Source organism: Acomys minous (assembly GCF_964271855.1).
Source record: "Acomys minous genome assembly, chromosome: 8".
In the NCBI taxonomy this organism is placed as follows: Eukaryota; Metazoa; Chordata; class Mammalia; order Rodentia; family Muridae; genus Acomys; species Acomys minous.
Window position 1 is genome coordinate 51,009,908 of NC_140489.1, and position 27,513 is coordinate 51,037,420.

Sequence of the window (27,513 nt, forward strand, 5' to 3'; positions counted from 1 at the left end):
AGTGTGAATATTCTGGAGACAACCAACTGCTTTATGAAAGGGAATAAATATCTGGCACCATAGGCATGATTAAAAGCCTATAGCTGTAAAGTGACAGGCTTTGGACATCTGCTATTGATGTTTGTCTTGTTTGTCTCAATTTCATTTTTTTTTTTGCTTTTGCTTTGATAAAACTATAACCAAAAGCAACTTGGTGAGGAAGGACTTTATTTGCTCTTACACCGACAAGCCACAGTTCATCATTGGAGAAAGCCAGGGAAAAACTCAAGGCAGGAACCTGAAAGTAGAAACAATGAAGGAATGATGCTTCCTGGCTTACACACTGGCTTATTCTCACATAGCTGCATTTTTTAAATTAGGACTTTTGTCCTTTTTTAGTATAGTTTATTATTTACACATTTTTTTAATTAAAGATATTTTAATCATATTCCTCTCCTCCCCCTAATTTTTTCAGGTCCTCTTCCCATCTTTACACACCTACTTTAGTTCTTCCTCAAGAAAAAAAAACAATAATCCAATACAACCCCCCAAAAAACCCAATAAATTAAAATAAAACCACATTTAAAACAATAACAAACTGTCCAAAAATAAAGGCCCACACACACCAAAAAAAACCCAAAAACTGTGAAGTCCAATTATATATTTATCAACTACTCCTAAATATGAAGCCTGATCTAGGATGGTTAGTAAGAAGGCAAGGCCCTGTGAATCAACTTGAGCAAAGCTCATATGAATAATCATAGATATTAAAGTAGCATAACCAGGGCCTGCAGCTTGATGTGTTGAAACGAAATCTTTTGTGAATATATTGTGTCTTCTAGTTTAGTATTTTTATTAAATTCCTGAGTGTGTGAACAAGCACAGTGGAGCTCTGATTCTTGTACCTTCTCTTGGGCTCTTTTCATATGTCCCATCCAACTCTGATGTAATAGTTATGGCTTTATCTTATTATATTATACTTTGTCATATCTTTTAAAACAATGAACAATTGAATTAATGAATGAATGAATGAATGAATACCAGCCACAAAGATAAAATTTAATAACTGAACTGTCACTTATACCTGTTGGAAGAGGGAAAAATCAGTTTTCTCCAATGCAATGACACTGGGTATATCAATCACTCAAATAACCCAGGAAAACCAATCTAAGGAAAGTACTGACCACAGTGAGATGGTCCCTCCTCTATCAATTAATAATCAATACAATCCCTCACAGATGTGCCCAAAGATGAACTTGATCTAGGAAATTCCTCAGTTGATACTTCTCATCCCAAATACCACAAGGTTAACAAGTTGAAAATTAAGCTTAAGCAGGACAATGCTTTGATAAACTAACATGTGACCAAAGTGTCTTCTAAATATTTATGTTTATTCCTATAGATTATTAGTACAGCTCTCAGCTTGGTCAGAGTAGCTATCTTTTGGTATGGGTGGTAGTCACAGCAAAGATTTACAAGAGGCCAAAGTGTGGAGAATAAGTGACTTTTGACTGCTTGGCCTTACTGGGACATCTACATCACCTCTCCAAGATCCTGCGAACACTGCAAAAGCATGTGACTAAGGACTGTGAGAACCACAGAATATGGAGGAGTGATGTACAAGTATGCTCTCTGTACATTACATGGCTGTTTCAGTCATGAGCACACAACAAATAATGTGCAAGAAATGAGAGAGAAAGGATACAATGAAGAAAAAGAGAAATAAAACGAGAAAGGCAGAGAAACAGGGACATAAGGATGAGAGGGAAATGCTGTACTTTGAGAAAACTTCAAAGTTTGAGTTCAAGTCTACTTTGATTTGTGTACACACAACAAATGCAGGTCATATGATCATCATTGCAATGGTCTCCTCTCCTGATCCTGTTCTCCCAGCTGTGGGATTTGTAAAAGTTCATTTGTTCTGTATCTGACATTCAGTTTTCCTACTTTTTAAGTGTTTGCTTGAATTGCGATTATTTCAGTTGTATATTTTTATGACTATATTCTCAGTTCTCAAGAGCATAGAATTAAAGGAAGGAAAATTAATCATCACGATTCAGTGACAAGTCAGATCACCGGAGATGCTCAGTAGAATATCAAGTAATGATATGTACAGTGATTATTCGTTAATTCATTAATAAGTTCCCACATTATTCTTACAGGTAAAAATGTTTCAGAAATACCCTTCATACTTTACCTAACCTTACCACACCACACCATATATAACCTTAGGAATGACTCCCAGAACATATTGGGAATTACATGAAGAGTCACCTGGTCTTCAATTAGAGCATTAAAGTTGGCAGTGATGATGACACATGACAGAATTTTGTTCATTCATCACATTAGTCTGAAATTTTGAAATAATTTTGTTGACTCCATTTTATCATATATGTAGTATACTTTCTTATTCACACCTGCCACATGTTAGCATATACATAGAAACCTTTACTTAAGTACTTGTCAACAGCCTAAAAAGAAGAATATATAAATTAGTTATAATCGTATATTTCAAGTTGTTTTTATGTAATTATATATTCAATTTTTATAAATTACATCACAGTCCAAATTAGTTAACCATTTACATATAGACAGCATGAGGTGAAGTTTAAGTTCTCAAGTTACATGGACACCATTACATACATGTTAATAACTTTGTACCCTGAAATAAGCAATTGCTTTTAAATGTTATGTTTCTTTTGTGTGACCAAGTAAAAAACTTTCTTTTTTAAAATGTATGTAATATTAGTAGCATACCACTGAAGTAGCAATGTTTTTATGTGTGTATCAAGCATTTGCTATTTTTAAACTGCATTGTCTTTAACTTCCTCAATAATTACTGAAAAACTAATTTTCATAATCTCGCAGCACTTGCATCACCCTCTCTATTCTCTAACATCATAACTTAACAAATAGTAAAAAAAAATTCTAAAAGTAATATGCTATTAAGAACACCTCAAGCTATTGAATAATGAACCACAAACTTATTTTTGTTTTAAATTATTATAAACCCCTACGTCTTTTGCCAAAATTAATATGGTTAGGACTGAAGAATGGCTCAGCGGTGAAGAGCGTATATTCATCTTACAGAGGACATAAGTTTGGCTCCTATGCTGAGTAGCTCACAACCACCTATAAACTTGGATCCACAGAACCACGAGGCCCCTTCTAGCCTTTAGAGAAACCCACACTCAGCTGCATATACCTCTATACAGGCACGCTCACATACACATAAAATTTTAAATTAAATAATTTTAAGTTTAACATATGTAGTCATGCTTTTTTTCCCCAAATTAAATTAAAGGTGATAGAACACTCTTCTATGGATCTGGGATAAATATATAAAATTTAGCCATCATAGAAATTCATTTTCTATTAATCTCCCACAGTCCAATCTCTGGAGCACAATAACTCATATGTCTCCAAATCTAAAGCATATTCAACCTCCTCCCACACAATTCTCTAGTCTCATTCCATTACAGTATGCAATCAAAGATGAATACTTCATTATATCTCCAGTTCAATGTCTAAAACCTAAACTTAGTTCAGGTGACAGTCAGTACTGCTTGAGTTCCCTCTATCTGTTAACCTGAGCCCAGCTCTCCCTCCTCTGCTCTATAAAATAGAGGAGAGACTTGCGATAACACTCAGATATTTTTTGGCTCCAAAATGTAACAAAAGAAGACAAAAAGAATGGAACGTCTCTGAAAATCACAGGGAAAAGGTTGAGATTTCCTAGGTTGGGGTTATATGTCTATGTAGTTTCCAGCAGCTCTTTCTAGTTCCTTCGAGGCTTTCGCAGACATGTTTGTGAAAAAGCAGTTTTCTCATCCTGCTTTCTGCTGGAGTCCTTCAGAGTTTTAACAACCTCCTTTTATTTTGTACTCCTCTGTCCCTTTCTTGGTTTCTCCTTGATGTGTGAAAATGCCCTGACAAATGCAACATAAGAGAGAAAGGGTATATTTTGGCTTCTGTTTCCATAGGGAGAGAGTCCATGATGGGGGAAAGTACATGGCAGCAAGCATGGAAGCCATAGCGCCTTAGCGGCAGGAGCAAAAGCTGGTTGATGACAGTGAAGCAACACTCAGTAAGCAGGGAGTGAAGAGGAAGTGGCGTTAGACAATAAAGCCTTGAAGCCCAGCTCACAATTACCCATTCCCTCCAGGGAGGCTCCACCTCCTAAAAGTCCCCAAACTTCCCAAACAGTGTCACCAGCTGAGGATCAAATGTTCTGTTAGCCTATGGGGACATGCCACATTTAAATCCCAACAGTGAGTACCCTTCACTACACCAGTTTGCTGGAACAATTTGCTCAACAAATTGTACATCTTCATCTTAGTCTATTGATATGATAAAACATCATAGCCGAAGCAGTTTATAAAACAAAAGATTTAATTGAGTTTATGGTTTCCAAGGATTAGAAGCCATGATGGTAGAGCAAAGGCATGGGATCAGGAGCAACTGAGATCTCACATCTTGAACCACAAGCAGGAAGCAGAAAGCATTCTGAGAATGATGCAAGTCTTTTGAAACTTCAAAGGCCAGTGAAGCACCTCCTCCAACAAGGCCATACTTCACTATCCTTCATGACTAGTTCTACTACCTGGGTCTAAGTAGTGAGCAGGAAAGTCACTGATTCCACTCCATTCATTAAAGAAAAGCCACCTCCACGAATCTCAGAGGTAACCTGGCCTCCCCTCCATTTCCCACTTGAAGTAGCTGACAGCCTCTGTCCTTAAGCATCCTAAAGACTCAGATTCCTTGAGAAGGACAGAGAGAGAAGTCCAATCTCTTAGAGGAACTTTACATTTTCAGGTGTTTTAGCTGGGGGAGGTAGCTCTGAATTCAAGGTTTAGTATTGGTCTTGCAAAGGCTCAAAGTTTGGTTTTCAACACTCATGAGGATCAGGGTCACAGCTGTCCGTAACTGTGCCTCTGGATGGATCTAATGCCTCTGGGCTCTGCCAGTTTTGTACAAACCCATACACAAATACACACATGCTCATAATTTGAAAATACAAGAAACTTTCAAAAATTAAACTAATGTAATATTCTTGGTTTTAGGAAAAAATAACAGATTCCAGCTCTGGATTTTCCTGTAGACAATGCTTTGCTTCTTTTTCTTGTATGTAGTGGATTCTGACACTTAAAGACATGAAATTTTCCAAATTGTTGTCTTAGTTCCTTTGTTCAATAGCTCTTTCAAAGTGTTTCTTTCCTTTAAAAATTTTACTATGTTCAGTAAGAAAATATCATGCTACAATCTGAGTAATTCAGTAGAAGGAAATCGGGCTTTCACTGTTGTTTTTCTCAAATTCTAGTGACTAGTGTCCATCCATAAAACAAGCATCACATTTTTAGCACCACTTCGAATTCATTTGACAAATTCTGTGTTTGTTTTCTTTGCTACATTTCAATTTACCAAAAAGATATGAAAAGGCTTAAAGCCAAACATATTTCTTATTTTCCTGCTTCTATGTGTCAGGCATACACATATAGTTTAACTTGGTCATAATCTAAGGGCACATATATTAAAATAAAGCCTGATGCTTGATGAAAACACTGAAAAGCAATCTTTAGATTGATAAGAAAATCAAGTTTCTTTGTATCTTTTATTGTGCAACTTAAAAATTGCAATAAGACAACTGAAGGAGATCAAGGGGACACAAATAGGAAGGGAAGAGGCCAAATGTCTTTATTTATTTAGGGTCACATAAGTAACCCTAAAAATCTCACTAGAAATCTTCAGCAGTTAATAATCACTTTCAGCAAAGTAGCAAAATACAAAATTAGCTCACAAAATATATACCCTTTCCTTAGAAACAAATGACAATCAGAGAAAGAAATCATAAAAACAACACATAAAATATCTTGGGGTAACTCTAATGAAATTTGTGAAAGATTTTAATTATAAACACTTTAAGACATGAAAAATGACATCAAAAATTCGAAAGATCTCCTATGCTCATGAATCAGAAGGATCAATATGGTAAAAAAAAAAATTGCAATCCTACCAAAAGCACTCTATAGATCAGTGCACTCCACATCAAGATTGCACCAAAATGCTTCACAGATCTTGAAATGACAAATTTCAGCATCATATGGAAACACACACACACACACACACACACACACACACACACACACACACACACACACAGAAAGAAAAAAAGAATAGCTAAAACAACTCAGAATAATAAAAGACCTGAAGGTGGTATCACCATTTCTGACTTCAAATTATACTACAGAACTATATTAACACATACTCTGGTGCCTCACCTTTGACCATGTCCCCTGGAGGGGGAGACCTGATGACACTCAGAGGAAGGACAGCAGGTTACCAAGAAGAGACTTGATACCCTATGAACATATACAGGGGGAGGTAATCCCCCTGAGGAACAGTCAAAAGGGAGGGGAATAAGGGGAAAATGGGAGGGAGGGAAGAATGGGAGGATACAAGGGGTGGGATAACCATTGAGATGTAACAAGAATAAATTAATAAAGGAAAAAAACAAATAAAATATGGTTTTGGCATAAAACAGTTATGGTCATCAATAGAATAGTATCAAAGACACTAAATCCACACATCTATGTATGCCTGTGTGTTTCATAAAGAAAACAGAAATATACTCTAGAATAAAGACAGTGTCTTCAACAAATGGTATTGATTAAACTGGACAGCTTCATGTAAAAGAATCCAAATAGAGCCATACTTATCCTGCACAAAATTAACTCCAAATGAATCAAAATACCTCAACATAAAATGATACACTGATCATGAAGAATGATCTTGAACTCATTAGCACAGGAAAAGGTTTTATAACAGAATGAGCTATGGGGCTAACGATAATAATTAAATAAATGGAACCTTACGAAACTGAGAAGCTTCTTTTTGACAAAGGACACTGTCAGCTAGAAAAGGTGGCAGCCTACACAGTGGGAATAATTTTTACCAACTACACATTCTATACAGGGGTAATATCCAAAATATATAAAGAAATAAAAAATCTGAATATCAAGAAAAACAATCCTATTCTAAAATGGGGGCGGGGGTACAGATTTAAACAGAATTCCTAAAAGAATAAATGCAAATGACTAATGTTTAACTTAAATGTTAAACATCCTTGGTTGTCAAGAAAATACAAATAAAAACTATGATGTGTCCTGGCCCATGGGACAAATCAAATCAGGGTTCACCTGAAAGAGGGAGTTGGGATTGAAAGTAGGGTACAGAGATGCAAGAAATAATGAGTCAAGTCTAGAAATTTCTGATCAAGACTCACTTTAATGCTGACTAGTAAGAATATATAGAGAACAAGGTCAATAGGATCTATTCTAATCTCACTCACCCTAGCCCCCAGGCAAGAATACAATAGCCTGAATCGCTCCCTGTAGAACTTCCTAGTTCTCTGGGTAACTCCCTGTAAGAACGTCCTATTTCTCTGAGTAGTTCCCTGTATGAACTTCCTTGATCCTCTGGGTGGTTCCAAGTTGGGACATCTCTACTTCTTTCAAAGGTAAATAGTCCAAGGATAGCCTAGAACACAAGACCTCCTCTGGCAAAAGTCAGCAACTCGAAGGTCACAGCATGAACCTAAGCACGGGATTTGTGACATGGCAGAATTTAGCATGGCTCCCCACAAAACTACACTGAAATTTCATCTTACATCCATCAAAATGGATAAGATCATAAAACACATAACAGCTCAAAGTCAAAGAAGCATTGAAGAAGTAAGAGAAACACTCCTCCATTGCTGATAGGACAGCAAACTTATACAGCCATTATGGAAATCAGTGTGTCAGTTTACCAGGATTCTAGAAATTGACCTATCTTAAGATCCAGCTATACCACACGTAGGCATATACACAAAGGATGCTCCATCCTACCACACAGATATTTAGGCAACCATGTTTATTGTTGCTCTATTCATAATAGCCAGAAACAATGCATATGCTTGTCAACAGATTAATGGATAAAAATTGACGTAATAAATTTACACAATAGAATATTACTCAACCACTACAAAAATTAAATCATGAAATTCACAGGCAAATGAATAAAACCAGATTTTTAGATATCCTGAGTGACGTAAATCAGGCATACAATGATAAATATGGTAGCTATTAAGCCAATAAATGAAAAAGCAAGGTACAAACCTAGAGTCACAAAAGTTACATGTAGAGTAAAGGACCAAATGGGATATATGTCCCTAGGAAGGGAGAACAGAATAGACAGTTAGAGATGAACGGTGTGTGTGTGGAGTAGGAGGGGTAACTGGAACAGCAGAATCAAGAAGGGTATTGCAGGGAAGATGGGAATGAGGGAGGGAACACAGGGATGGGCAGTGAAAATTACAGGCCTTATGAGGGATAGTACGAAAACCTAATACAGAAGAAGCTTCCCAAAATATACATATATGAGAGTGATCTAAATGAAATCACCAAATAATGAGTGAGACAGAGGCCCTACTGGACATCTTTTGTCACCAAATGAATATTTCAGGACTCGGATTGGGTTACATCTGTCTCATTGAACTGTTGGCCAAAGGAGTCCCCTGGAAATCTACAAAAAACCCAGGCTGTTGCCAAAACCATAGATTGTTCTCCACAAGCTAAAGACAGGCCTTATTGCTCAAGACAACACCTACATGACTTATTGAAAACAGAGAAATGCAGCTAGTGCCTACCGAGTGCCTTCACACCTATAGTCTAGTGTTTTCACTACAGGAAAGTACTCTGCATGTTACTAAAGGAAAACCACCAAGCCAACCACAAACCCTTTGATCTACAATGGTGAGTTCACTGTAGGATATGATACAATGGTAACACTGAGCTTTGTGGGAGCAACCTAATCAATATCTGATTTGATTTAAAGCCTGCTCCAGGAGATGGAACCCATACTAGACACTGGTTGAGTGACCAAAAATGTGAGACTAGAAGGCTAGGAGTCTAGGAAAAAAACAAATATTACTGTCCTACTAAAGGTACATAACAATAAAATGACTCCTAATGATATTCTGCTATACTCATAGATCAGCGCCTTGTTCAACTATCATCAAAGAAGCTTCCTCCTGCAGCAGATAGGAACACATATAGAGACCCACAACCAGACATTATGCAGAGAATTAGAGACATTTGAAAACTCAGCCCTAAATGGGAGGTCTCCACTAAATCCTTCCCAACTAGACACAGGGAACATTGGGGAAGAGGAAGCAGAAAACTTATAAAAGCCAAAGGAAACAGAGAACAACAAGGAAACAAGGTCTTCAAAAACCAGCAGCATCTATGCACATATAAATTCACAGAGACTGAAGCAGCATGCACAGGTTATTCAGGGGTCCTCACCATATGCGGTCCGACCTCACCAGATGGAGTCCTAGACCAGAAAGAAGCAGAGGACACATGCCCTCTAACCCAGAAGCTATCTCCAATTGATAGCCATTTGCCAATGAAAATTCAGTTTTCTCCAAGTGAGTCGCACTGGGAAAACAAACTGCTCTCAGTGGTAGGCTGCATGCCCAGCAGTAGATGGCCAGCAGCAAATGGACTCCACGGTATCTTTAGAGGTGCCTCGTCTCATAATATCATGTCAAGACTCATTCTATTTCTCTCTCTCTCTCTCTCTCTCTATATATATATATATATATATATGTGTGTGTGTGTGTGTGTGTGTGTGTGTGTATGTGTGTGTGTGTGTGTGTGTGTGTGTGTCTACTTGTAATACCGAGATCTCCCAGATCACCCAGATCACTAGACTAGGACTGGATACCAATGCAACATATACAGAGTCCTGTACTGCGGGCTCAGAGCTTGGGTTACAATCTTTCCTGTTCAACAGCAACGAGTTTATAAAGGGAAAAGACCATAAGCAGGGATTGTGGGACACAACAATGTCAACCTTTAGGCAGGTTGGGTGGAGACTGAATCTGAAGGGGAAGTTTTTTGTTTGTTTGTTTGTTTTATCTCAGAGGATCATTGGGAGGTCATTGTATCTAATCGCTCTGATGGAGTTTCTGGAGACTGCCGGCAGGTCTAGTTTACAGCAGTAAGTGGTCATTCCTGGAACTCAGGAAGAAGTGAGGTCACCCGAAAGACAAGTTCTCAGAGAACATTCACAGACAACGGCATTAGTTGTAGAATATATATTACATATAGAACATGGCATTAGTTTTGTCCTTACAGTTTGTTTGTTGGTTTGTTGGTTATTTTTATCTACATGTCCTTTGCATATATATTATGGCTTCTGGTTTTGTGTTTTTACGAGATTCCTGAGTATGTGAATAAATGTGTCTCTGAATCTATATTGGTTTCTTATGTATTTTGTGGGCTCTTTTCCTTCTGCTTGTTTCATCTAATTCCAATTTGTTTGTTTTTGTTTTATCTTATATTTCATTTCATTTTATTTTTGTCCCATATAATCCAGGTTTTTTTCTAAAGTAAGACAGAAAATGACTGGATCCAGTAGCAACCGGAGATGAAGAGGAACTGGGAGCAGTAAAGGGACAGGAACTCATAATCAGAATATATTGTGTGAAAATATCTATTCTCAATAAAAGAAAAAATAATTTCTGAAACAGAAAAAATTCAAAATGCTTCATAGCCCAAATAATAGTGCTGGAAACTTATGGTAGTTCATTGTAAGGAAATAATTAAATGCTATGAAGATTTATAAAAAGCAATATTTTTCAGTACATTCTACTAAAATGAAAGCCCCTTTCCTGTGTTCCAGATTCCATAGTACCATAAAGTACTATACATTCTTCCAAGGGAGGGAAGCAATTAATAGACCTGTCTAGCTGTGGTGCCTATGACCCATAATAGCCAACATGAAAAGATATCCCTAAAAGCTTAATAGTGTTTCTCATATCTTTGTGGTAACCAACAACTGTCTAATTTGACTTAAGGCCTAATCAACAGGAGGAATATAATTCCATGTAGTAGAAACCTAGTCAACTGCCTGGGGCTAGTTATAGATCTTAGATGAGAACCTACAATCACCACTTTTTTCTACCAGCATAATTTCTGACTACATTCTAAACCTTGTAATTGACCCACAAATAACTGTAGCTTTTAAACCCTCATCAAAGAAGCTTCTCTTTACAGCAAAGGGGATGATTAGAGAATACCACAACTGGGTACAATGCAGAGATCAATGGACTGTATGGATCCCATCCCTAGTGGGCACATCTACAACACAGCTCCTGCACGGAAGGCTCAGAGAGTATCCCAGGAAAGGAGCCTGAAGAGAAGAAGAGGCAGGGCACTAAGAAATCTACTGTGAGTCAGTATCCCAGAAATGGCTGCTTGATGAACACTATCTGAATAGTGACAATTTCAACAGAGATGCTAATGCAAAACAAGAAAAATCTCAGAATCCCCACCCTCTAGACAAAGAACAACAGGCAACCAATGTCTGATGAGAAAGGGAGACTTAGCCTCTCTCAGGGAGATGCTACATCCAATTGGCTGTCCTGTACAAAGTTGTCAGTCCTATAATCATACATGCATGAGTAACAAATGGACTCAGCAGGTTGTATTTATATATATGTGCATTTCTCTGTATGTATATACATAGGTATGTGTCAATATTTCAATATTATTTTTCACTGTGAAGACACAGCATTCAAACCCTTGCCCAACACCACACCTGATTCAAAATAGTTTGCACATAATGCTGATTTATTCTGTATCACATCTATTCCAGATGCTGCCATATTTCCCATTTCACTCTGAGACCACATATTCAATGTTAGGTAGAAGTGGAGGAAGAACCCAGTGTTAGCCCAGCTCAGTCATTACCCCACTAATGCATTGCACAGCACTGACAGTCCTTCTTGCAGAAACTATTCCAGGAAAATTAATAACACCATTGGAACATTAGTGGTCTTTTATTTTCATTTGTTTCTAGAAATCAAAAGAACCTACAAACTTTGCTTCAAAATAGGACATATTTCACAAATTCTTAATCTTCAGTAGTGTAGTATTAGAGCTTTGAAATGGCTTTATAAGTAACTCAATGTTTTCTTAACATCTATGCAACTCATGCTTTCAGCAATACAACTGGATTTCCACACCATAGATTTCTTTGTAGCTTCATCTACCATTAGCCCTATATCTGCCTGTTCATCGAGACACAGGCAGGCACTCTGAGCTCTTTCTTTTCAGCCATCCTGTCTCTTTCTTGCCATAGGTGAAGTGGGTGCTGAGCTCCTGCTTCATAAAATCTTCTGAAGTGAAATCCTTAAGGTCACTCTCCCATTTCATTTTTGCACTTGACATATTTCACAGAGGTCATGTTTTCATTTGATATGAATTAAAAACAGATAAAATCTGAGGTCTCCCGGTATAAAATTCTACTATTTTGTTGGTGTAAAATTTAATGAAGCAATTTATAAGCTTTATTTCATTCAGAACAATTGTACGTCACATTTTACTTGTTTGTGGATGAAAAAAAGTATGGGGGTAAAAACTCAATTAACCTAGGTGTAAGAAGCAGTATAGTATATAGAAAACAGGAAGTTTAGGTGGGCAGACTTTCAACACCATTTTGACCACTTAATTTCCACAAATGTCAATTTTCTTAACTACAAAAACATGAAATCTTTATTCCATATGGCTCCTAAGAGAGCTTAGAAGACAAAGGTGAAGCACATATCAGGTATCTGGGTGTTTACACAAATAGATTGTGCACAGCTTTGATTGCTCTTTTACTCATGCATATACAAGGTCCAATGTGAACATGATGGTCCCCTACACTTTCACTTAAGTGATGCACACATTTTCTGTTATTAGTACTTGGAGGGAACTGGAGCATATTACATTTTACAAAACAATAACAAGAAACAGAAAGTTTACTTAAAATAACAGCATGACAGTAACTGAATTAATATTTAGTCCTTTTAGAATAATTTATGCATTTCCAATGAAACTCTGTACTGATTCTAGTCAGTTCACATTTACTCTCAGTAGATCACTAAGTCCTAAACAATTATACATTTACTTCTATTGTCATATGTTTGTCTCTAAAGTAGATACTTTATTTGTATAAGTCATGAAACATAGTTTTCTGTGCCTTTACATAGCATTTTTGGTGTTCACACAAGTGGAAGCTCTTATATCAGCATGGCATGCATTTAGCTATAAAATATTTCATTCTATGGTTGTCTATTTTTATTTCATTGCTAATTTTAAGCTTCTTTTCAGGGATAGAGAGGGTTGAGATAGCTGCACTGAAGAGTGAAAACTCAAAAGCTTCTCTACAAAATAAGGTACAAAACAAAAAGTCCAGGCTCACTGCTTCTGTTTAATCCAGCACCTATGGCCATAACTAGAGGATTCAAGCAAGAAATTGAATAAAAAGGATCTAAATGAGAAAAGAAGCAAAATTTTCCTTGCTTGAAAATGACATAGAATATACAAAATGTGCTTAAACATCCTCTCCAAATACTTCTAAATTAATGCAGGCATTCAAAAGCATTGTCAAATTAAAAAATCAGTAGAGTTTCAAACAAAGATCTGTCTCAAAGGAAATTATGAAAACATTCTTCCTTCTAATAGTTGTCAAAATATGAAGGAGTAAACTTAACTAATGAGATAAAAGATTTGTATGCTGAGAAATATATTGCATTTATGAAAGAGCTTAAGTAAAAGAGAGACATGCTGTGTGTAGCATTTGATGTGTGGTGACTTAATGTTGTTAAATAATCATACTGTCTTAAACCATCCACAGATGCAATAAAAACCTGAAAATTGAGAATAGGAGGCTTGAGTGATGGCTCAGCTGTTGAGACAGCTTGTTGCTCTTTCACAGGACAAGAATTTGTTCCCATGAGCAGCTAACAGCTATCTTAATGCCAGCTCCAGGGGATCCAGTGTTTTCTCCCTGCCTCCATAGACACCTGTACACACAAGGCATATATAAATAGATAGAAACAAATCATTAAAATAAATGTATACATTCAGAATGGGATCATTAAAATAAATTATATGTTCAGAATGGGAACTTACAAAATTTTTAATAGAAAACATAGTTTCCATATCCATGTACCACTAATGAAAGATCACAACTAGCCAAACTCATTTTTTTAAAAAAATGATAAATGCTGAAGACATAAACAATAGCATGATATTTACATAAAGAACAACGTATAGACCACAGAATCCAACAAACAGCAAGTCAATAAATAATTTCAGAAATGCAAGCTCTTTAGTCAGCTCACTTTGACAAAGTTGTCAAGAATACAAACTGATAAAGGGACATTTTATTCCTCACATAGTAATGGGGAAAGTGATCACCCAGAGGAAGAAATGAATTGAACTCTTATAAAATGAAAAAAAAAAAAACAGATTAAAAATTTGAGCATGAGATGTGAAACTTTTAGTCCTTAAAAATAGAAGAGAAACTTTGTAACACTAGTCTTTGTAATAACTTCATTGATATGACACCAAATTCATAAGCAGCAAAGCCAAAAATGTTATAGTGAGAAGATATCAGACCAAAAAGGCTTTTGTACAGCAAATGAAATGGTAAGCTGAACAGCCAACCTGTGGAAGCAGAAAAAATATTTTGAGCCATATAATTGATAAGGAGTTAATCTACAAATTTTATAAGGATCCCCTTCAATATAATATTTTAAAATGTGATTACAAAATTGGATAATGACCCGAAATGACAATTTTCCAGAAAAGATACAGTTATAGCTGAGAAGTCCATGAGAAGCACCCTTGAGGAGCTGCAAATACAAGTAAAATATCAATCCAATCTCATTGTATACCCATCACTACTGATTATAACCACAACAAACAAAAGGACAGGTGTGTGTGTGTGTGCGTGTGTGTGTGTGTGTGTGTGTGTGCATCAGTCTTTGTGTGTTTGTGTGTGTTTGAAGAAAGTGGAACTCTTCCACAATGTTAGTAAAAACGCAATCACTGTGCAAGTGACTCATGAATCCTCTATTTGCTAAAGGAGACAAAGAAGAACTTAACTCAATATGTGGCATCTGTACTTGCATTCTTATATTCATTTCCGCACTATTCACAATAGCTGGGGTGTGCAAAATACCCAAATTCAACTCAAGGCTCAAATAGACAAAGAAACCATGAAATGTTATATTAGTAACCCACTCTACCCTTGAAATAAATGAAATGGTGCCATTTTCAAAAACATTATCTGGAAGAAATTATTTAATGTGAAATAAATCATAACAAGACAATTGTTGGTTAATTCCATTTATGTGCGGCATCTAAAAACAGTCAGATCCATAGAGTTCACAAAGACATAAAGATGTTAAACGTTAAGGAGAGGGGCAAATTGGAAGTTTCTAATTGAAGGAGGTAATGTTTTGGTGAAGAAGATGAATATGTAATGTTCTAGGAAAACAAAAGAGTTTTAGCCTTTGCTTTAAAAGTTTTATTTATTTATACACTTTACATCCTGGTCATAGCCCCATCTCTCTTCACATCCTACTCCCACTATCCCACTCCTAATCCTCAGAAACAAGAAGCCCCCCTGTTTCTGCCTCCCATCTACCCCAGCTCATCAAGTCACATCAGGACTGTGCATGTTCTCTTCCCCTGTAGCCTGGCAAGGCAGTCCACCAGGGGGCAGTAATAAAAGAGCTGGCAAGAGAGTCCATGTCAGAGATAGCCCCTGCTCCCCTTACTAAAAGTCCCACATGAAACCTGAACTGCCCATGAGCTATATCTTTGTAGAAGGCCTAGGTCCAGTCCATGCAAGGTCCTTGGTTGGTGCTTCAGCCTCAGGAGGCCACTCTGGGCCTCGGTTACTTGGTTCTGCTGGTCTTCTTGTGGAGCTTCAGTCACCTCCAGACCATTTTCTCATTCCCCCCACCTTTCCATAAGACTCCCTACCTATCACCCTATGTTTCGTGGTGAGTCTCAGTATCTGTTTTGAGATGCTGCTGGGTAGAGATCCTGTCTGCAAGCATGGCAGAGTATTGTTAGTAGTGTAAAGGGTTGATTCTCTTCCATGGGGTAAGTACGTCTTGGGTTGGACCAGTTATTGGTTGGACATTCTCTCAGTCTCTGTTCTCTCTTTATCCCTGCTTATCTTGTAGACAGGGTGGATTTCTCTAGAGGCTTTCTGTCCTCTTGCCTCTGTTGTCCCCGCCATTATATTTCTCTGTGCTTCCTCTCCTACCTTATTCCCTCTCTTCAATCACTACCTATGTCTATTTATTTACCTTTCTGAGTGAGATTTAAGCGTCCTCCTTTGGATCCTCCTTGTTACTTATATTCTTTGAGTCTGTGCATTGTAGTATATTTGTTCTGCTCTATATGAATAAAATGTACGTATAAGTGAGTACATACTATGTGTGTTTTCTGGGTCTGGGCTACTTCACTCAAGATGATCTTTTCTAGTTCTATCCATTTATTTGAAACATTCATGCTTTTTCTTAATGCCACCAAAATGCCATCAATCCCCTGGAATTCTTCCACTTCTTCCTTCTTTCCTTTCTTTCTTTTTTTTTTTTTTTTTTTGGTTTCCACTTATTTCTATTCTTGCTCAATAGAAAAAAATGGGATGGGGTTGTAAAAGAGAAGGAGTATTTTATTCTTACAAGATTATTTGCTCTCAGAGACATGCCATGTTTTCAATATCAAGTGTATCTCTTTCTCCATGAGTGTACCTAAGGATATTAAAACTTGATTTATTTGACACCACTTTGTCTAATAAATACAATGGCAGAGATCAATTATTAAACTGGAATTAGTATTTAATTACAGATTCAATGTAGAAATTTTAAAAAATGTTTCATTTATTTTATTTGTATGCATGTTTTGTCTGCATGTATGCATGTGCACCACATTCTTCCTGGTACCTGGGGAGGCCTGAGGAAGGCACTATATTCTCTGGAAGTAGAGTTATTGATGATTGTAAGCAACTGTGTGGGTTTGAACCCAGGTCCTTTACAAGAACAGGAAGTGCTCTTAACCATTGACCTACATCTACAGCCCACTACCGTTTAATTTTCCATTAATGCAAATGATGTTATCCAGGAGACCGTCAAAGGAAGTGCTATTAATTATTCTTGTTTACCACCATCTCGCTGTGATGTGTTGATATGTAGCTGTTTTTCTGCAAACAGAGGAATTCTTCCCTCTTATAGGCATGAGGGAGGCTCATAGCAGTAATAAACTAGAGACACTTAGAAAGTTCAAGAAGCCTTTGGAACAGGAGCTTAGAAAGTTAAAGACTCCTAAGGCCTCTCCCATGTGATAAGCAGTAGACAATTTTGGGGAGAGAAAACTCTGAGGAACTGCCTCTTTGTTGGACAAGGAGCTCTGGGGAGACAGCTTTTGTACCTCATCATCCATCCTGGGCAAGCTTTCTGCTGATGAGACTAGGCTGAGTTCTGTGTTTCTATAAGGAAGCCCAAACCATTCTCTATTGGAGGAAGGCCTTATGCATTGTGTTTTCAGATTCCGATTTCAGTGCTCTAACACCTGGTTACCACACTGCCACATCTCCTGTATCCATGTGATCTAAGAAATGGTCACCAATTATCCATGTTTGGCTAATGAAGACACTGGACCCTGTAACTGGGCAGGCATTAACCCTCTAAGCTATTTTGTTATCTCCAAGCTACACATGCCAAGTAACTTGCCAGTAACACATCCTGACTGAGATGCTTCTGTTCCAGCAGTCTGTCCTCATGAACATGTGTTCGTCATCCATCCTGCCTCATGGTGACTCCTCTCTCCCCTCCTTCTCAGAGATCCCAAACCCAGGAACTTAGGCCCCACCTACCTCTCTTCTGCCCAGGCACATTCTTCAGCATCTCTTGAAACCCACTTTTAAGGGGAGACAACCCATGTATACTAGTTTTTACAAAGCTTTCTTTAATTAATTTAGCCATGATGATGATGGTTGGTAGTCTTTGTCATTGATAAACACATGCTCAGATTTGGTCTGGCTTGGACGTGCACAGGCCTGTGTGTGTGTGTGTGTGTGTGTGTGTGTGTGTGTGTGTATGTGTGTGTGTGTGTGTGTGTATTACACAAACAAGAATGCACATCACAACACTCATTAGAGAAGCTTATATTTTTAGTGGATGGTAATTAATATATAAGACAAATACACACATACACAAATATATATACATATATATACATATATATGTTTGTAGTGGATGCTGATTAGTAAATCCACACATGAAAGAAAATAGTTTCAGAGGACTTTGAAGAGATTATTTAATGAAAGTCAAGCATAAAGAAATAAGTGCCTGGCATAGAACAAACATTTAATCTTTATATCAGCAGGCTTAAAATTGTACATGGAATACAAATAATTCAATAAATATTTACTATAAAATATTTAAAGTTAAAAGTAGACTATCAGGTATGTTCTCTGATTCCTTTGTGGACATCTTCTCAAAGCTGATCAAATAATTTCTCTGAAAATTGGGATGTACCTTTGATTTCAACACCCTCACATATTTCTCTATTGGCTTTCAATGCCCAGCTAGACCTGCACTTAACTTCAAAGCTAATGACATTTTGTACTTAAGTAATAAGAGTTTCTACATTCAGAAGAATCTTAGTTTATTAAAATTTGTGATATGAGACCCACAATAATTCAGTATTGTTTATAGATAGATGATAGATAGATAGATAGATAGATAGATAGATAGATAGATAGATAGAGATATATCTTATACATATATAAAATAAACTACATACAACAAGAAGGACCTCAAAAAATCAGGAAATATATTAATGGTACATTCATAGTGTTTTGACTAATGGTATTTGGCAACCTTGAAGAAAACATCTTTCCTATCTTGGTGACTCTAAAATTCTGAACGTAGATCAATATCTATCTCTATCATATCTCATCTCTATCAACTTAAAACATCTATCTAGACCTAAAAACATCTTAATCCCTAAACAACTAAGCTTAATTGTGAAACTAAACTATCTGGTCTTCAACTCCATCAAAGATTTGAGAAGGAATAAAATTAATTACCTGAGTAAACAGGAAGTGCATATTAGCAGCTTCCAAAGTGAAAAAAAAAATGACAGAGATAGTTTGCTGCCTGAACAGTCACCCAAAACTCTCTATAATGTTGTAGCGTTATCTTCAGCCTTCTGGCCCAGTATATGTGACATACATATTTGTGAGGCAGGAACATTTGAGGACTTTTTTTTTTAAGGATTTTATTTATTTATTTTATTTATTTATTTTATGTATATGAGTGCTCTATCAGCATAAACATCTGCATGCCTGAAGAGGGCAGACAGTGCTCTTAATCACTGATCCATCTTTCCAGACCCCATTGAGGACTTGCTTACCCTATCTTGACAGAGTTTGACTGTTGACTCTGCCAGCATCCAAGCTTGTCCATTTGGGGACAGAATTCTGTCAGTGGCCGAAATGAGAACCTTTTGCCCAGTGGCTTGTTTGCCATATTTGACGCCATTTCTAGAAGGAGTTTCTTTGATGCCCATCATCTTCTTTGAGGTATCCTGGGTGTTGCTAGGAGTTAACCTGTCTTATTGTCAAAGAATCATAAAAAACAAATAAAAACATCTTTAAATTCCATATTCTGCAGGTCTCTGATGATTTTGAAGCCCTTATCTAACTATTTTACCTTATCTTTCATAGATCATATCTATCCATTAAATTTAGGATGTATATTCTAGTAATTGACATGACCATGATTTGATAAACTAACAGTTAACTTGTATAATTTACATATCTTAAATAGCCTGCAATAACACTTTCAAAGAATTGGAGGTAAACCTTGTATTCTACTTAAGTTTTATGGGTACAATACCTCATATTACAATAGAATATATATATATGTGTGTATATATATATATATATTATGTGAAGGATACTCTTAAATTTGAATTCCACACCAATGTATCAAAATTAAACTTATTGTGCATCAATATATAAAATTCTATATCAATGAATTAAAAATAAGCTCATGAGTAACAATTAAGGTATTAAGTTGAGGAGTTGATTCAAAAATCTACTTTTTGTCCCATCATCCCTGTATATTCATATACTCCCCCTTCTTTCTTTTCAACCCCTATCCCTAAACCTATGAAAGAAAGATAAAGGAAAAGAGAGACATCCTTGAGTCCAACCTCATTTTCTCTCTGAATAAGACTAATAGTAACTTATAACCAACTCCCAATGAAAATAAACATCTATAGCCCAAGAAAGCTACCAAATACTTACTGGACCCCCCCCCCTTTACAGGAAACAGGGCATCATTCTCTTAAGGTTTCTTCTGGCTGATTTAGGATGATTAATACCTTTGTAGGGGCCCAAATAAAATTGTGGAAATTCATTAAACAAGCTGGGAATAGCATTTGTGGTCCAGTTTCTAAATGTTTAGTAATTCCAGGCTTAATAGAAGTCCTGTGGGGGACAGTCTGCAGTGCCTGAACAATTGGACTTCCTCTCAAGTTATGTTTATTTACCCAGCTTTTGGCTCCATGTATTGGATTGTTTATCATTGGTTGATTGCTGTTTACCTATCAACAACATGGCAAAACAAGCAAACAAAATTTATAGATTTAGAAGAAATAGAGGCAACTGTAAATATCAGTTCCAACATCATTTCTGATTTGTAGATTCTGTGTTCATAAAAGATAACTACCTTCCATATCTCAGAAGAAAATGCAACCATTCAGTCATACGATGAGAATAAGCTGAGAGTTGAAGAATACAGTGAGAAACAATCCTATACATATTACAAGCAACAAGTGAAGCCAGTAGAATAGACATCATATTAGGAAAGGTATGCATTATACTAAAAATGCCTTTCCATGAACTCACTTAACAAACCTTTAATGTGAAGTCTACCATTAATATTATTTGTATTTTAGAGACCACAGGAAGTTCCACAAGGTCTCTTTTAACTTCTGCAGGTGGATTTGGTATATAAATACAAATATATGTATTTATATAAAACTATAGCTCAATTGATTTCCTTCTTTTATTTCTGTATGTGTTTACCTGTGTTTACCTTGTTTCTACTGTTAGTATCAAAATTTCATTTCCTAATATGATATATTCTATGTAGCTATGCTTTTTAAAAATCCTAATGCACTTGCAATTTTAAAGCAAATATTTTAAAGAGATTTTAAAAAGATATTTGATTATTATTAGCTATATACCTTTAGTATCAATGTCAAGTTTTCATTGGACAGAACTGACTAGAAAGTAGTAAAACTTCCTTTGAAATTTCCATTTTCAATCTGACTTTATTTAATTGTAATATAAGCAATAGACATTTATTATCAAGAAAGCAGTAGAAAGTAAATAAAAATTTATAATGGTCCCTCTAAAACATCACAATATTACTCATATTTTGGAGTTTACATTTCATGGTATTTCATGCAAGTGAATACTTTTAAATAGATTGTAGTATTTAGTATTTATAGTTTGGAAATTTGTTTCACTCATAGATGTGACGTGAAATATGAAAAGCAGTTTTGATGGTTTCAGAGTTTTCTACCAGATACTACAACTTTTATTTGTAATTAAAATTTAAAACATAGTTTTGAGCAGTCCTTAGGTCCTTAAATTTGGCCACTGTGTTATTGCACCTTTCAGCATCTTTTATTAGGTTGGGAGTTGTTGTGGCTCACAAGCTTTACAGCTGGGTAGGAGTACTGATTGCTTTTCTCCACTGGAAGTTTGCATAGCACCTCCAATACCATGAGAGCTAGTCCTGAGAAAAACTTTCAAGTCAATTCCAGATTGATTCTGACCAAGTCTCCTGCCTGGAGTATGTGGTGTCTTCATCAATAGGATCTTACCTTCAAGTTCAATGAGGCAACTAAGGGCAACAACAATAGCATATATTGTTTGATTTGGGTGACGTGGAAGGAGTTTGTTGGGTAGAGAGAAGGATGGAAGTGATATAAATAAGTATTCATGTATGAAATTCTAAGACATTAAAATTAAAAAACAAGTTTTTATTATTTTTACATAAACAATATAATAAAATTTGTGACATGTTCCAAAATGATTAGTGATTATCCACTCCATTTTTTAAAAATCATTTGTATCTTCTTAGTTTAGATATTAATATTTGTCTAACTGATTAGATATTTGCCTTAAAATATATTTCTAAGCATATATTTAAATATCAGTATACTTGGATAAATTCCTCTAAAAAATAATTTTGCTTTCATTCTTCTTGCTAGTTCTTCTAGGAATTCTTTTCCTGACTTTCACCAATATTTAATTCAACTTTCAAAATATTATATGTCTGTATAAAACCTTTTTAAAACTGAGAGTTTATTTCTACTATACTTATCATTTACACATCTCAGTTTGCAATTTGTATTTGTAATTAAAACGATATTTTACCATCTCTGTTCATTTGTTTAAACTAAAGAGTATTCTTTGAATTTCCTAACAAGTAATTTTTTCTCAACTGAGCCACTTATGGTGAGGAGCTTTTTATGTATTAATGATTACTTCCACCTATGTATATAACACCAGTATCTTCAATGTTTCTCCTCCTCTTTATTATAATTTGTCACAAGTAGATATTTTTAAATGGTATGAACTGGTCCTGTTATAATTTTTGAAGCTACTACACAAGGAGTTAGAAACTGTAAGTCTCCTTATATATCAGTTTGGAAGTCACTATGCCTTCTCCAATCCCCATAGTATGTATGGGCAAACACTTCCACTCTTCTAAGGCTGTGTTTCCGTACCTACACTCAATAAGATGCATGGACAGCATGTAAATTCATATCTATATCCACTCTACAGCCATAAACTCCTCAAGAACATGAGCAGTGTTATTTACTTATTGACAAAAACAGGAATTGTATCCAAAATATCAGTTTTTTCAGTAAGCATTTATAAGCAATACTTAAATTTGTTAGTATAATTCCCATACCTGCATTATTTTTGTAAATACTTGGTTATGTGAGCACTGTTCAATACATATGTCATAATTATAATTCCCTGTTGTCATCCCAAATCGTTTTGATATCACCAATGAAAATTCAGGAGCCAGATGCTGGCATGAAGGACTGTTAGCTCAGAGAGGAAGAGAAAGCACCTACTCAGCTCACATCCCAGATGGAAAAGGCCTGCTCGCTCACCTGACAGCAGCTCAGGAGGAAAAAGCTAAAAGCCAGAAGGCTCCATCTTCTTCTCCACTCTGTCTTAAATACCCTTCAACTCAAAGTGCCTCCTTTCTTTTTAATCCCTGTCAGCCGATTTCTCTTTCCACCTCTTGACCAAGCGTTCATTCCATTAAATCCTGCATACAGAAAGTTTGTGAATTAAAGGTGTATGATGGGGCTGAGCCAAATCACAATCACAATAAACAGAAAGTGCTTGGAGTAAAGTTGTGTGTTAAGGATGATCCACACCAAAAAGAAAGAGGATTTTACAGTTCAGTCTTGGGGTTCACTGTGGGATCAAATATCTGGCAACAATTCCCATGTTTATAAGTAAGTTGCCCCTCTGAAGAGAGGTCATTGCTGTTTTGTGTATTGCTACATCATTATTAAATTTCATTAAATAATAATGTCACAAGAATGAATGAGAATAAATGAATCAAACAACAAATAAATACTACTATAGACCACAATATAAAAAAGATAATTTGGAATATTTTAAGATTTTTTTCCCGTATCAATAAATTTATTTCAAGAAACTACCATGAAACACTAGTGATAGAAAATGCCACGAAGAATATTTCTAGCTACATTCTGAACTCTCAATTTTCATACTAAAGTAGCTCAGGCAATCTATTATATTTAAATTGTAAAGTAATCTTCAGTGCCATGCTAAAAAAAATCCTTAATGCAAAAGTATTATACCACAAGCTGCCAATGAATGCTGTTTTATCATGGACTTATTGTATGTATGAGCTACAAAATAGTTCTGGACAGGAGAATAATAAAAACAAATGGAAGACATTTTCAGTTGGATGACCTTTTAGTTCCCAGGCTTAAGTGAGCCTGAATCTGGTTATGCTAAATAACTATTGGTACCTGTGAGCACTTTCTCAGTCTAGCAAATGCATTCAACCTTTTCTCCTGGGATCTGAGGAATAAACAGGAGCTTTGCGATGAAGCAGAACTGATTTGATGTTGATGTGGCCGAACAAGTCATTCTAGTGAATCCTCAAGGGTAAAAAGTCACAACCCTGAGGATGAACAATAAAGATGGCAAACATTACCTTAGGGCATTTTCTCACTGCGATAGAAAAAATATCTTAATATTTCTGATGAATAGAGGAAATGCCATGCACCTTTCATGTTTTCCTTATGACAAGTAACATAAAAATCAAATTGGGTTTATTCATGATCTTTCATAGCAGCTGTAATATTAATATGTCAATAAATTGGTTTCAAGAAACTAACATATTTTTATTGAGCAGAAGATAAAGTAGTGTATATTATAGGGCCCACATACCCCATTCAAATCTTGGTTTTAGTTCTACATTATGTCAGTCATTAGCTATGTGAACTCATACAGCTACCTTTTCTAGGATTTCTTGGTCATAAAATGGTATTTATAAAACTGCTAATAATTCTTTCAACAGGTAAATTGTAAGAATAAAATATACTGCTAAGAAAATTAGGTACACAAAAACCCAGAGGGGTTATTTCCCAGTAATTGTTCAGTAAATATTTATGAAAGAATAAATAGGTAAAAGCACAGAATAATGAAAACATTTGAATTCCTAATAGCTATTTGGATTGGGATGCTGTTATTTGCACTGCATTAGTAGTCATTCTCTGTATATTAATCTGAGTAAATGTAACACTTCCAATACAATAGCATTATTGCATCATGAAAACAGTTTTAGTAAAAGAAGGAAGTGAAAGCTATAAAAGAAAAGGTAGTCATGACCCACTTACTTTTACAACTATAAAATAATTTTATTAAAATGAATCTATAATCATTCAAAATATCTATTAATAGTTATTCAGAGGAGTTTTACTCGTTTTATTTCATATCCTTCTCTACTTAAGTGGCTAGTCACCAAGCCGGGACTCACTTCCCTAGAGCTTACAATTACCCCAGATTTTCAGGTGCTTCACATCTCTGACTTTACCCTCACCTACAGCCTACTGGGTATGATATGGTAGTTTGAATGAGAAATGTACTTCATGGGCTCACATATTTAAACAGTTAGTCCTCAGTTTGTGGTGCTACTTGGGGTCATTATGGAACCTTTAGAAGGCAATGCCTTGATGAGGAAGTATATCAGGAAGGCAAGCTTTAAATGTTTATAACTTCGTTCCACTTCCAGATTTTTCTCTCTGCTTCATGTATTCATTTGAAGGTGTGGTCTCATAATTTTCTGTTCCTGCTGGTGCAATTCTTCCACTATGATACACTCGTATCTCTCTGGAAGCCTAAATAATCTCTTCATTTATTAAGTTGCTTTTAGTCATAATATTTTATCACAGCATCTGAGAAGTAACTAATACATATGACATATTTTCATATGAGTTGTTGACCAGGAAAGCACTAAAGTCGCTGAAATGATACAAGTTATCTACATTTCTCCTGGGACTTGACCAGAACTAGATAGTTATACCCTGTTGCTGAAGACACCACATATTTGGGATGCAAATACGGAGAAATTATGCTGGGTTTGAGATAGAAATTTACTTTCTTCTGACTAGATTTCATAGTGCTGAAAGGTGATATGCAGGCTGCAGGAGGAAAAAAGCCATAAATGATCTTACCTACCTGTGAAACTTGAATACTGCAATACCAACCTGTTAGGCAAGATGTGCCTACTATAGCAGTATGTTGTGGATGTGGCTAATGGATTTTTTTTATAAGCCTGAGGTCCGCTTCACAGATTTTATGCCTTATACTGTGAACATGCACAAAGATCTGTGCCTAAGAAAGTCATAGATCCTAGAGGTGAATATATTGCTTCTGTTTTATTAAAAATTATATTGGTAAATAACCCCTAAATTATTATGTATATACCATAGGCTATGGCTGCCCTAAGCCTTAGTCAAGCTTTTTTTTTTCAGAGAAAGGCACTTAATATAGAAACTCACAGCTGATAAGTGCTGATAACAACTAATTATTGAGTACTCATGTCTCAACAGAACATCCACATCACCCTTTCCATGGCTCATGGAACAACATGGAGGAGAAGATCTAGACTATGATCAGGAGACCTATGAAATACTTCTCCTAGGTCTGACAAAGCAATTGCATTCATAAACACGGAGCACCTGTGATTTTTCCATACAGGGCCTGTATAACATTGGACCTGACAGTATCAAATTTGTGGACAAGGAAATGGCTTAAGGTGTGTTCCCCTCCCTGGAAAGCTAATAGCAGTTGATGACATGATATTCAAGCTCTGATTACAGAGAATAGAGATTGTGTAAAACAGAGATATTAAAGAAAATGTGAAGAGTCATGGGCAGATATGGCACACACTATTCATGCCGAGGGAAGACACTCACCTCTGATCTCAGTGGCATATTTATACAAATTGCACAAATACAGTATTGTAAAAGAAATATTTATACAATGGATCAAATAATTTCTTGCTCAAGATTTCTCAAATATCTAAGCAAGTTATTGTTAGGCTACTTATTCTAGATATCTATGCTGGCATCAATATTGTTTAAACTTTAATTGGACCTCTGACTTTCTTTTCCCTTCAGTTATTTGCTGGAGGTGGCAGTTATTATCATTGGAGATGTAGCCAATAGTGAGTTTTTCATAGTCAACTATATAGCTCCAAACCCATGCACATGCATGCAGATGCCACTACTAAAACTCAATAGATTACAAACAAAAAGATATATTATTTGTTGATGGGCTTTATGGTGGGAGATAAAAGAAGGTAGGTGGTAAATATGGCCAGAATGTATTATATGCATATCTGAAATCATTAAATAATAAATTAGTAAATACAGTGTTTCTCTCTCTCTCTCTCTCTCTCTCTCTCTCTCTCTCTCTCTCTCTCTCTCTCTCTCACACACACACACACACACACACACACACACACACACACACACACACACATGAAAGGCATGATAAATTTCAACAAGTTTATTTGAGCAAATGAAGATTGATGGATTAGGAGGCTCCAAACTGGAAGTAGTTTTTGGCCCAGCTGAAAGAACACAAGGGCAAGACACTACAAGGGGAAAAGAAGTGAGCCAAAACAAATACTTGATTGACTGTAATGGTAGAATTTATCCACTTACTCTCTCTTGCTCAAAAGTCCTTAGTTACATAAATATGAATTGGCTCTGTCAGCTTCTGATTGGATATGCTTACGTTTCATTACCCTATACTACAGGAATTTACAAGAAATAGTTCAAGTTAAGTGTTTCTTATGTTCTGAAATGAAGTGACATGAAGGTTGCTTACCAGGTGTAACTGGTTTTATCTGTTCAGAGATCCTCCATGTATGGTCTTCAGTTTCATTACTATTTGCATCCTTAAAAAACAAAATTTGACAAAATAACCCTGATCATGTTCTCCTTTTTTTATCTGTAATTTGCTTCTAATCTTATCTCTGTAGAG